Source organism: Peromyscus eremicus, chromosome 1, assembly GCF_949786415.1.
Source record: "Peromyscus eremicus chromosome 1, PerEre_H2_v1, whole genome shotgun sequence".
Lineage (NCBI taxonomy): Eukaryota > Metazoa > Chordata > Mammalia > Rodentia > Cricetidae > Peromyscus > Peromyscus eremicus.
The window spans coordinates 37271505-37283621 of NC_081416.1; the positions used below are offsets into that span (position 1 = coordinate 37271505).

The window sequence follows — 12117 nt, forward strand, 5'->3', positions numbered from 1 at the left end:
ATGGAGGAGTAGAGAGGCTCCTCCCATAAGTGTTTGGCCTGGTTATTGGGTAATCAATGACTTTATGCCATTTATAAGAAACTGGAGAAAAGTAAGAAAAAAGCAGATACTGGATGAAGTACTTTTAGTCCAAAGGAGTCCATCCGGGAAGTCACGTGTGGTTCTGAGGGCACCCCCTACACCAGCACGTGATGGGAGTGCTGTGCAAACATCCCAACTCCCTTGCCCCTTGTGAGGGATCTTGTGATGGGCCTTTTTTAAAATCCCAGTTCCCATGTATGATTAAGTTCTTGTCACCCATGGAGACAACTGGCCTGAGATCCTAATTTGTATTAGTTTTCTTCCTTTAGTTTTTATCTGTGTTCTCACACTTTCCTCTCCATCACAATAAGCTACGTGTAGTTGAATCTCCGCGGGCTTCAAGGCTCTCCCCAGAGAGTGCAAACAAAGGTTCAAGTATGCTCCTTCTCTTTTTCTCTTTTGGTGTTGAGACGTTTTAAAGCCCTGCCAATTTTTGCTCTGCACACAGACTCAAACTTGGCTTTTGAAGAGTAGGCAATGAAAAAGTTCATGCCTGCAGACAAACATTCCACAATTAGAATAGGTGACTTAGAAAGTACCCAGCTCTGGGGAATTATCTTGGGCCCCTTTGAATAGGTAATCCCAAAGGAGCACTTCTACCTTTGATGATTATATGTAATTTTATTATTTTATGAGATTAGCTGCTGTGGAACTCTTTTATGGAAAGAGATTGAAGAAAGCCAACTAGATATACATCTGGCACACAGGAAGTCTTATCTTTAAAGTGGGATTTCCCCTTCAGCTCAGAATGCTGACAGATTTTTTTTTCTTCTTTCTTCTCGAATGGGGTTCAGCGGGTTGACAAGAAGGCCAGGATGAATGACAGATGGAAGTGCAAAGACTGGCGAGCTCAGGTCCCAGGAGTCTCCATCCTTTGCTGAGCTCTCCTCCTGCTAAAATCACCTCCTTCCAGGCAGACACAGGCCTGTCACTCCCGGGCTGTCATCAGCACAGCTAGGAGAAGCCAGGATGCCTTCTCAGCCAAGTCAGCAGACTTTCTCATAGAATGGGTTTTCTTATCAAAACACCCGGAGGGTCAATGTATCTGTAGAGAATGTACGTGGAGGACCCGGTTTTCACAGTGGGTTATACTTGGCTAATACAGCAGAAGCACTTCAGTCCCATCCAGGTCCCTGCCCATCCCAGGAGGCCTCAGGAAGGAAGCAGCCTGTCAGAAGGGGAAGTGCCATCCTGGTTCTGGGCTCCCTTGAACTTGTGTCTCTGTTAGTGGGAAATGTTGATGTTACCCTGGATGATTCATTCACGCAGCACTGTTCTCTTATTCCCCCATTCAGGTCAATATTCAAGATACAGGAAAGGCATTTTTTAGCTTCAAAATTGGCCTGAGATGGAAAATTAGTGCGAGAAATTAGCTCGTTACATGCCTAAGTCAAGAAAGGCTAGGGAAGTGTAAATGATGCTAGGTTCTGGACCAACATCTGCCTTGTAACCTGTCCTGACCAAGTTCTCAACCTACGGGTCATGACCCCTTTAGGGGTTGACCAACCCTTTCACAGGGGTCACCTAAGACCATTGGAAAATGATTTATAATAGTAGCAACGTTACAGTTATGAAGTAGCAATGAAATGAATTTTATGGTTGGTGTTCACCACAAGAGGAACCGTGTTAAAGTGTCGCAGTGTTGGGAAGGATAAGAACCACGGCTGCCCATGCTCTTTTCCATCACTTGTCATGGAAGATTACTATTCTATATTGCAACCTAGATTTCCTGGAATTTGATGGTATGAACCAGAACTTAGGGAGAGCCAGAGGAGACCTGTTAGCTCTGCCTCATTTGGACTGTATCTGCCCTGCCGCTGGCTTCTTGAGTGGTTTTAATTGCACCTTCTGTGGTATTGGAGCCTCTGATAGTATCTGTTCTTAGCTTGGCTTCACTTCTCAGGAGACAAAAAGTTGCCAAAGTCCTCCCTAATACCTCCAGGAGCAGGGAACTTAACTCTCCGCCTTTGGCCTCTCTCTTTTGCTCTGTTCCAGTCCTGACAAAAGCCAGAGTTGTTTTTGAAGGCTCACCTAATGCCTTTCTCAGTTTTACAATGAGCTGCTGGCCTGGCTCCATTTGTGTTTGCTGAGTTTGAGCAAAGGGTCTCGAGTTTATTTATTTGAACTACAGGGGCACACCTGCTTGCCAACCCAGCACACTCCCATCTCCCTGGGCAGGTCAGCACAGGCTTTTTCATTTACAGGAGGAAGGGATCGGTGGGGAACTTACCCTTTGAACTTTCTGACATCGTCCACTCTGTTTTGGCTTAAGCGAAGACACCCCTGTGTTGCGGAATATTTGTACAGTGTGTGAAGATGTGTTGCTGTGCTTGGTGTAATAAAAAGCTGAACGACCAATAGCTAGGCAGGAGAAATAGGCAGGACTTCCTGGCAGAGAGAGGAAGAGGAGATAATTGAGGCACTCAGGATATGCCAATGGAACAAATTGGACATATGGGACAGAGGAAAGGTAACCGAGTCATGTGATAGAATGTAGATTAATAGAAATAGGTTAATTAAGTTATAAGAGCTAGTTAGACAAAAGCCTAAGCTAAGGCACGCTTTCATAATTAATGTCTCCGTGTCATTATTTGGGAGCTGGTGGTCCAAAGGAAAGTCCACTATACCCTTTGGCTCAGACTGTCTTGTGCTCCTCAGCTTTACACACAAGTGGAGTTATTTTCAGCTCAGACTTTAGAGCTGACATCTTCGCAGTGTTGAGGGTGTGAGAGAGAGGTGCCTGGGGAATGACACCCTGTCACTGATAGCTTGCCCTGCACTGGACAGGATGGGAGGAAGGATGACTTGTGTTCAAGAGTGAAGACCCAGGCTCTGGTTTCGAAGGCAGCCCGCCCCTCTGCCTCTCTTGCCTTGCTCTGCCTGCTGCCTGGCAGGATGGCTCCCTGCTCTTGGCTGGTCTGCTGTGTGCGGCCTCCAGGCCCACAGCCCTGCATGACCTGCAGTGGCATCTCACTGGAGCCTGGTAGGGGAGAGGTAGGTCTTATTGGCTGGTCGAGATGGCACTGTAGTTGGGTCTTTCTTTCCCTCAGGACTCCTTCTGTCTGCTTGCCAAAACTACGCCACTAGCCCATTCCCAATTTCTAGTTTTGGGTGTCAGAGCTGGAGCGGAGGAGGAGGAGGAGGAGGCAGTGTTGGGAAATGAAAATCTGAGGGTAAAATGATACCCTGTGAGGAACCTGGCAGGATCAGGAAGCCTGTTTCACAGCGATAGTCACTTCACCAAGTGTCCTGCCCCGTGCCAGCGTAAATAGAGAAGTAAACTACCACCTTAGGTCTGTTTAGTTAAACATGGGCAGATTCCTTTGCTTCAGCCTAACACAATTGACTGCAATTCCTCAGCTTCCTGTTTGGGGTTAATTAGGAGTTAGGTATAAGCTTTGGTGTAGACACTGAGTTGCCTGTGGTAGAACAGAAGGTTAAATGTCTTTAGATATGGTACTACAAGTCTAAAAATCACCTTATAAGGCGTGCCTATGTGGAATCCTTACCGCTGGGCACCTTACTGGCACAATAGCAAAGCAAATGGTTTTATATAATAGTTTAACAAATGGTTAGCATCCAGCCCAGCTTGCTCCACCTCCATTTCTACATTCAGGCATGTAGGACTGGAGGGGCAGCCTACCCAGGAAGACATGCTTGTGTGGGAAGGTGTGATTAGAGTAGGCAGCATGTCGGATACATTGGGGCATTTTGAAGCTGCAGCGGAAGAAGCCCTCCTGGGTGGGAGCAGGAGCAGAGAGTGGGACTGGACTGTGGAGAGCGGGCCCCACAGCATCTCTGAAGATCAGCCCAGATAATTGGTCTTGCACAGAAGCTTCTTACAGACCTAGTGTTGCTCGCTCTTCTTACATAGCATGTACATCTTAGCCCGGCAGGCAGTCAACTGTATGAAACCCCGCCCAGCTCTCTGTGTTCTCAGTCTCAGACAGAACATCTCCCGTGGAAACAAAGGATGTTGGCCAGGTTCAAGTCTCCTGTTTATTTAAGTTGTGTGTGTTTATGCCTCTCTCTCTCTCTCCCTCTCTCTCTCTCTCTCTCTCTCTCTCTCTCTTTCTGTGTGTGTGTGTGTGTGTGTGTGTGTGTGTGTGTGTGTTACCAGAGTGTTAAGTTTCAAACCTGGAGCAATGGCTGAGTTAAGTTTCAAACCTGGAACAAATGGCTGAGGTGCCTATTTAACATATCGAAGTGGACTTGGCCACCAGGTCCTCCTGGCATCCCTCAGTTCCTACTTGTTCCAGAGTATGCTAGCATACCCTGCCCTCTACCCTTTGCTCTCTCCTGCTTGCCCAGCAGTTCTTCCTAAATCCCACCTGCCACCAGTTTCTGCTCACGGGTGGCATCTCTCCTGTCCTGACATTGTGATAGGGTCTTAACGTTGCTAACGCCTCTCATTCTCTTCTGTTTAGCTTCTTTGTTCTTCCATCTCCCAGTAACAGATTTTCCATATTAAACTCCTTCTGTTTAAAATACCTAGAGTTGATGCTGCTTTCCTGCTGGACTCTGAATGATAAGGAGCTTTCTTCATAGATGAATGTTAGATTAAGACACAGTATCACCCATTTGTGCAGGATTTAGATTCATCCTGTTTATAAAAGATGTATCAAAAGCAAAATAATTAAAAAACGATTAAAAACAAAAAGTTAGGGGATATATATATATATATATATATATACATATATGAGCATATAAATATATAAAATCATGAGCAAATAATGCAAGAATCAAGGTAATAAAATATTAATAAAGCAAAGGTGATCCTCTATTCGTGTTAAATAGTGATCATGAAATTTTAAAGTTAAACAACATCAAAATATATAAAGAAATGATTCTTTAATGTTAAAAAATCAGAACTCTGTTCGAGTAAGAAATCTCACTGCAATTCTAACTTTTGATAGGTCAAGAGAGTGGCGGGGTGGGAGTGATATCCCAGCAACAATAAAATAATGACGTGGCCTGAAAAAAATATTTGCTAGAGTTAGTTGACTCTAGAATGTGTCTGTAGGGGATTTTGAGCTCCTCCATCTTTGAGGAAGTGAGTGGTATGGCTTGGCTGCAAGCTGCCTGTTCTTAAAAGGCTGTTTTTCATTCAGAGAGGGGATGACTTTTGGGGCAGGGCTGAAATCCTAGCCTCAGGATTCCCCAGCATAGATCTGCACCCCCCTTCCCCCCAGTCCATTTAGAAAGTGAAAGGGTAAACACTGCGATGAGATAAAGGAAATAAATTAGCACACCAATAGGAAAATAAGTCATGTGAGAACAGTGGTCTGCAGGGACAGATCTGAATTTGAAAGGACCGCTGGGAGTGGGAGTCCTGGGTTGTGGTGGATGAGGGGATGCGTAGAAGCTGGACAGAAAGGTTTTGTTCAGTCAAGGTTTCTATCCAGGGTAGCAGCTTTTTTTTTTTTTTTTTTGAGGGGTGGGTAGTTGTTCAGAAAGGTCATTTCTTTTCCCACGTGTAGGAAATCCTTGTGAAATAACAGAAAGAATACTCTCCCTCTCTCTCTCCCTTCTCCCTCTCCCCCCTTTTCTCTCTCTTTTCAGCTTTTAAGGGCTAAGCACCTTGAAAGCTCTTGACCATTCCACAAATAATGAGAGATATCCCTTAAGTATTAGACCGCATTATCCCACGTGGGACACTGTGGCTTACCATGTCCAACTCCACTGCCTCCTCCCGGTCCCTCCTTGCCACAGGAAGAGAAAAGAGTCGGCAGGACAACAATTGGGAGGCAGGACCTACCTAGATGAGGAAGCCTGGGCTGAGTTTTGAAGTCTTCTGAATCCATTCTGAAGTCACTACGGCTGTGTCCCTTAGGAAATTAAGATGCAGACATCCCTGTGACCATGCCTCTTCTATAGCACTTCAGAACTCCCTTTCCTTCTTCCAACCCACACCTGCCCTGCAGATACCTCAGACCTCAAGTTAACAAGGTTGGAGTGTCTGGAATGTTCTCCTAGGACAAGCTAAGGATAAAACCTGAGACGTTTAATGTAGACGAGACCCCATGTGCTACTTGTCTTAGTCCCTTTGGGCTGCTGTAAACACAGACCAATAAACAACAGAAATGTATTTCTTAGGCTGTGGAGGTAGCTCAGTGGGCAAGAGGGCTTGCCATGCAAGTGTAAGGACCCGAGTTCAAATCCCCAGAACCCATGCAAGTGCCAGATGTGTTGCTGAAATCTCTGTAATCCCAGCATTCTTTTTTTTCTTTTTTAAAGATTTATTTTATTTATTATGTATACAGCATTCTGTCTGCTTGCAGGCCAGAAGAGGGCACCAAATCTCTTTCTAGATGGTTGTGAGCCACCATGTGGTGCTGGGAATTGAACTCGGGTCCTCTGGAAGAATAGTCAATGCTCTTAACCTCTGAGCCATCTCTCCAGCCCCAGCATTCTTAAGGGGGTGGGAGTGGGCAGGAGATGGAGACAGGAGATCCCCAGAAACCTCATGAGCTATCTTGGTGTATGCAGTGGAAAAATGACTAAGGGAGACTGTCTCAAACTGCACGCGAAGACCACGCCCTGCGGCTGTTCCCTGGCTTCCACACACCTACTCACATTCACATACATGAACACATGTGGAGCCAGAAGTTTTCTCTGGTCCTGCCTGGGCCCTGCTGTCGGGACAAATCTCTCCCACCCGAGTCCTGCAGCCGCTTGGTATTTTCAAACTATATGGCCTAATGGCTCAGGCTTCTCGCTAGCTAGCTCTTACATCTTAAATTAACCCATTTCTATAAATCTATACTTTGCCACGTGGCTTGTGGCTCACCAGTACTTTTACATCTTGCTTCTCTGCTTCTCCTGGCGTCAGCTAGCAGTGTCTGCTCTCTCTCCTTTCTCCTCCTATTACTTCTCTTGGATTTTTCCGCCTGGCTTCATCCTGCCCTGCCATAGGTCAATGCAGCTTTATTTATCAACTAATCAGAGCAATGCATATTTGAAGCATACAGAAAGGCATCCCACAGCACACATGGGTACATATACATACTGGGCCGCCCCCCACCCCCCATAATCTTTTAAAAAAGAAATGTATTTTTCCACAGTTCTGGAGGGTAGGAGGTCTGTGATCAAGGAACTGGCAAACCCGCAGACCTACTTCCTGGTTCAAATATGGCTCTGTCTTGCTGGATCCTTACATGAAAGAGCTTCAGGCAGTTTTCTGCAGCATCCTTTGTGAGGACACTAATCCCATTCAGAAGTGCCTGCATCATAAAGCCTTCTCATATTGATTTGGCTTCAATGTGTAGATGGCGGGGGTTACAAGCATTCAGATCATGTCACTGTTCCTGGGCACTGTCAGTGGCTGTTCTAAAACAGCGCAGAGGACTTCCCTAGACAGAGCAAGTCTGGAAAACGATGAAACAAAGACAGTGTGTGTCTTGGTCCCTTCACTTTCGACAGCTGTCAAGACCTCTTGTGATTTTCCAGCAGAGGAAAACAGAATACACTACTCCCCATGCTTATTTGAGCAAAGAACCCCCATCCCAGGCACAGCCATTGTGAGCTGCAGAGGCACAGGTTCATTGGAACCCACTCAGAGACTTCTACCTAAGTCAGCAACAGAAAAGCTTTGGATCCTGTGCTGGCTGGTGTTAGGTCAACTTGACCCAAGCTAGAGTCATCTGAGAGGAGGGGGCCTCAATTGAGAAAATGCCCCCCATAAGATCAGGCTGCAGGCAGGCCTGTAGGCATTTTCTTAATTAGTGATTGATGTGGGAGGGACCAGCCCATTGTGGGCGGAGCCACCAGTGGGCTGGTGATTCTGGGTTCTGTAACAAAGCAGGCAGAGCAGGTCATGAAGAGTAAGCCAGTAAGCAGCTCTCCTCTATGGTCTCTGCATCAACTCCTGCCTTCAGCTGCCTGCCCAGCTTGAATTCCTGCCTTGGCTTCCCTCAATGAACTGTGATAAGCCAAATAAACCCTTTCCTCCCCAGGTTGCTTCTGGCCATGGTGTTTTATCACAGCAGCAGTAATCCTGACTAGGACAGATTTATTCTGTCTTTACTTAGACGGCACATGCTGGTGGCAGTTTGAAGGAGGGAAAATATTCAACAGTGTAAAAGAAGTGTTGTTAATTCTCCCATGTGAGGGCGGTAAATGGACATCGTCCAGTAGCAGGCTCTGAGACAGCAAAGAGGTTTGTGTGGTGATATATTGTGTACCCTAATAAACTTGCCTGAGGATCAGAGGACAGAGCCAGCCACTAGATTAGACATAGAGGTCAGGCAGTGGTGGTACACACCTTAAATCTCAGCACTTGAGATCTCATGCCTTTGCTTGGGAAGCACACATGCCTTGAATCCCAGGAAGTAATATGGCAGGGCAGAGAAAGGTGTATAAGGTGTGAGGAAACAGGAACTCACTCTCTTGAGGTTGAGGATTTCGTAGAGGTAAGAAGTAGTGGCTGGCTGTTCTGTTTCTCTGATCTTTCAGCTTTCACCCTGATATCTGGCTCTGGTTTTTTTTTTTTTTTTTAATTAAAAGACCATCTAAGATTCAAACAACAGGTTTGTTACTCCATGATCATTTATTTTAAAGGGGGAGATTTTATATAAGGAGAAAAGCCAAACCATTTAAAAGAGTCTTTGAAAGATATGGTACTATGCTTTCAGGTTGACTTTTTGATGTCTAAAATTGACTTTTTCTCATTCTTTCTTCCTTATGAATAATGTAATCATGTGATTAAACAAAATTTCAATTAAGATAAATTTGGTGTAACCCTCTAGAGTCATTAAAAATAATAGGTGTTCTGAATATTTGGTGTATATGATTTTTTTTATATTTTCAACCTTTTTAGCATGGCATATGGGAGGAAAAACAAGCTATGTTATTGTGTTTGTTGGTCAAATGGCATAACACCTATTTATTCCAAATAAATAATTCAATAGAAAATACAATGGGAACTCTGTTAGTCAGGATTTATCTATATGACCTTTCTAATTTAGGTTACTTCTTTCTTAATTTCTGCCCCTTAGAAAGTCCAAGGACAAGTTTAAGAATACATATTTGAAATTTAATCTACTGTTAAGAACATTTTGAATAGATAAAAATGAACCAATGATTAAAAATCCACAGAAGTTGCACAGGAACCACTTTCCTCCCAAAGTAGAAAGTATGGCACAAAGAAATCCTTTAGGATTTGATGTCTTTCTTCTATATAAGTTGTCAATGACCTTGGACAAGTCATGTGTCTACCCAGCATGTGGATTCCTCATGCATTAAAAAGGTCGTGGTTATCCTACTTATTTCTCAGGGTGTCGTGAGTGGCTTGTGAAAATCCATAACTGAAACTTAGCTTCAGCCTCCTTCTGCATGCATGTGCTGGCCTCTCTCTGTGTCGTTCATATGTATGTGGGTCCAGCTGTGACACCCTTGCACGTTATACTTCATATATCCACCTTTATGATGATACTGTAGTTTTATATCTTTTGCTGTGATAGACTTTTAGACAGTTTATGTCCAATTATACAAGTGCAGGGATGCAAATCTTTGCACACTTAGGCGTCTCTCCCTCTGTGTGTATTACTATTCATTTATTTTGGGGACTAGTTGCTCTGGGATGGGGTTATGGAGCCAGTGTGAACGAGCATTTTTAAAAATCTGTTCTGCCTTTTGAGCTTTTCTTCATCCAAATCCCCTTCCCTTTGGTAGTTTTCCTAGAATGTCACTAAGTGTTTCAATGCCTGTTTGAAGACAGCCAAGAGAGATGTGGAATCGACATTTGGTGACCATATTTCTGTCTTTAGGCTCTCAGACCCACACAGCTGTGAGGCCTCCTACGGGAGTGTAAGTTTCTCTGGGCAAGATTGTAGCTTAATCATCTTTGTACCCTAACCTGGCCAGGCTGCCCGTAAGAGTTCAGTGACTGATGATTAAATGGTAATAAATTCAGCAGACAGCTAGCATGGGATAGGTTCCTTACTGTCACCCAACTTGCCAAGCCGTTCATTCATTCAAGAGTTATTGAAGATGCCACACTGGGCACAGGTGCTAGGAACTGACTGGGACAAATGTGACACATGAGGCCTCATCACCCAGCCAGTCCAGCCCCCACTCCCTCAACCCTGCAGCAGAAGGGGTCAAAGTCTCAGCTCTGTGAATGCCTTGGGAAGGGGTTTCGGAAAAGCTGACCTGACCTATGCACTGTAATTACAGGGAAGGCCCTTGCTTCACTCAGATATTTTAATCACCACCTGCCTCACTGATGTCTGTCATTCTGCCGCGCAGATCTTGTTTCTGAGTCGGAGATGACAGATCAGGCCCCTGCCATGTTGTTAGATAACCGTATCCCGTGTCAAAGAATCCCAAGCTGTGTTGTGAAAGCCTGGATGTGAGAACAGAATTCTTTGACGCAACAGGATGGGGAGGGTTTCCAAATCCCCCCTGGAGCAGAAAATCCCTATGTGATCCTATTGAGAATCATAAAGCCACCTGCTGGGGGCATGGATGCTAGGGGCAGAGTGTCTGGCCAATTCAGGCAAGGTCTAATTCTGAGCTTTCAACTTGTGTCTGAGAAAATGTTTCTAAACTTCCTATGTTTCTCACTTGGCTGTTGCTGGAAAATTTGATAAAGGGAATAGAAATTGGGCAAATAGTTCTGAAAGGGGTGTAGAAGGTTTTGGGTTTGTTTTGGCCTCAGACTCTGGATTATTTTGCAACCAGTTCCTTGGGAATCTGTGTAATTTATTGAAGGCTGGCTGAAAACCAATGGTAGGTCTACCATGAAGCCTCCCGTAGTGCTGACTTAGTTTGTATTCCTCTAAGGGCAAAGACTATTAAGCGTAGCCCTGTTGTAGACTTCCAAAGACTGTTTTGTGTGAAAACCCTCAGAACACACTCAGGTTTCTGAGGCTCCACACTGAACGCCTGAGCCATTAATGACTCAGGGTTCTTTGTGAGTAAGAATGCTGTGGCTTTCCTTTCTCAATGCTGCTATGAGCTCTCCAAATTGGGTTCAACAATTAGACACTTCTTTTATTGTGTATCCTGGTACAGTCATACGTCCAGTTCAGTTAAAACAAATGCACTTGAATTTGTGAACAGATGGCACTCTGGAAATATTTATTACAGGGCTTGTTTTGGTTTGGCCAGAAAGATGTTATCTGCCTCAAACTCTCAACCAATGATCATACCTAGGTTTGAGGACTCTTTCTGTGTTCCAGAGAATGCTAATTATCTGTAATTAAGCATCACTTGGGAGATGGGTCGACAACAGCTGTGGTACATGGGATGTTGACTATTATTTCACATGTACACATATATTAGTCTGGGACATGTTTCTTTTCAGCCACTCATAGATGGCTTCATTATCTTCATTTTACACCAATGAGCAAATTGTTTCAAACATTTACATTTCCCCTTCTATTTCAAACCTGGCTGTATCTTTTCCTGTGCCTCTGTTGACCGGCTTTCAGGCAGACACACCAGTGTTTTCCCCTGAGCCAAGGTCACATATCGCGTTTCAGCTGCAAGCTAACAGCCTGTCAGGAGGAGTATGGAAATCTGTGTCTGGGGTTTGTGATTCCGCATGGAATCAGGATGGCGAGGGGGCCCTGCTAGAGGGAACTCTGCTTTGCTTGTCTCCTGCCTTACTGTTAATTCAGAGCAGCTGCAGGAGGCTGGGTTGTTCTGGAAGCTTCTGTCTCCCTCTTTCAGATCCTGCGATTTCATCTGCACATACATTCAACGATACTCAGGGAATTTCTATGAGGATTTATGTTTTATCGAATGTTCCCCATAACTCGGGTTTCATGCATCGAATCATTCCATGCACAACTGGGGATGCACAACTGGGGATGCACAACTGGGGATGCCTTCCTTCTGCGTTGTCTTCCACTTTCATGCTTCAAAACACAGCCATGTATGACCTTGACATGGGGCGGAGTTACAGCTAGTGTGATGCTGTGTTGGGTGCTGTTTTCGCCTGTAACTTACTAGTTAGGACAAAATCATTGGTCTTTCTGTCCTTTGCTCTCCTCACCTGCAAAATTGAGGGGGAACACCCCAGCCTTGACA

General features: G+C 44.9%; 1 protein-coding gene across 1 annotated transcript in view; it reads left to right on the forward strand.

Moving 5' to 3' along the window:
• Pgm5 (phosphoglucomutase 5) overlaps positions 1–12117 on the forward strand; it is a 172220-nt gene that overhangs the window by 64061 nt on the left and 96042 nt on the right. The gene's annotated exons all lie outside the window — the stretch shown is intronic.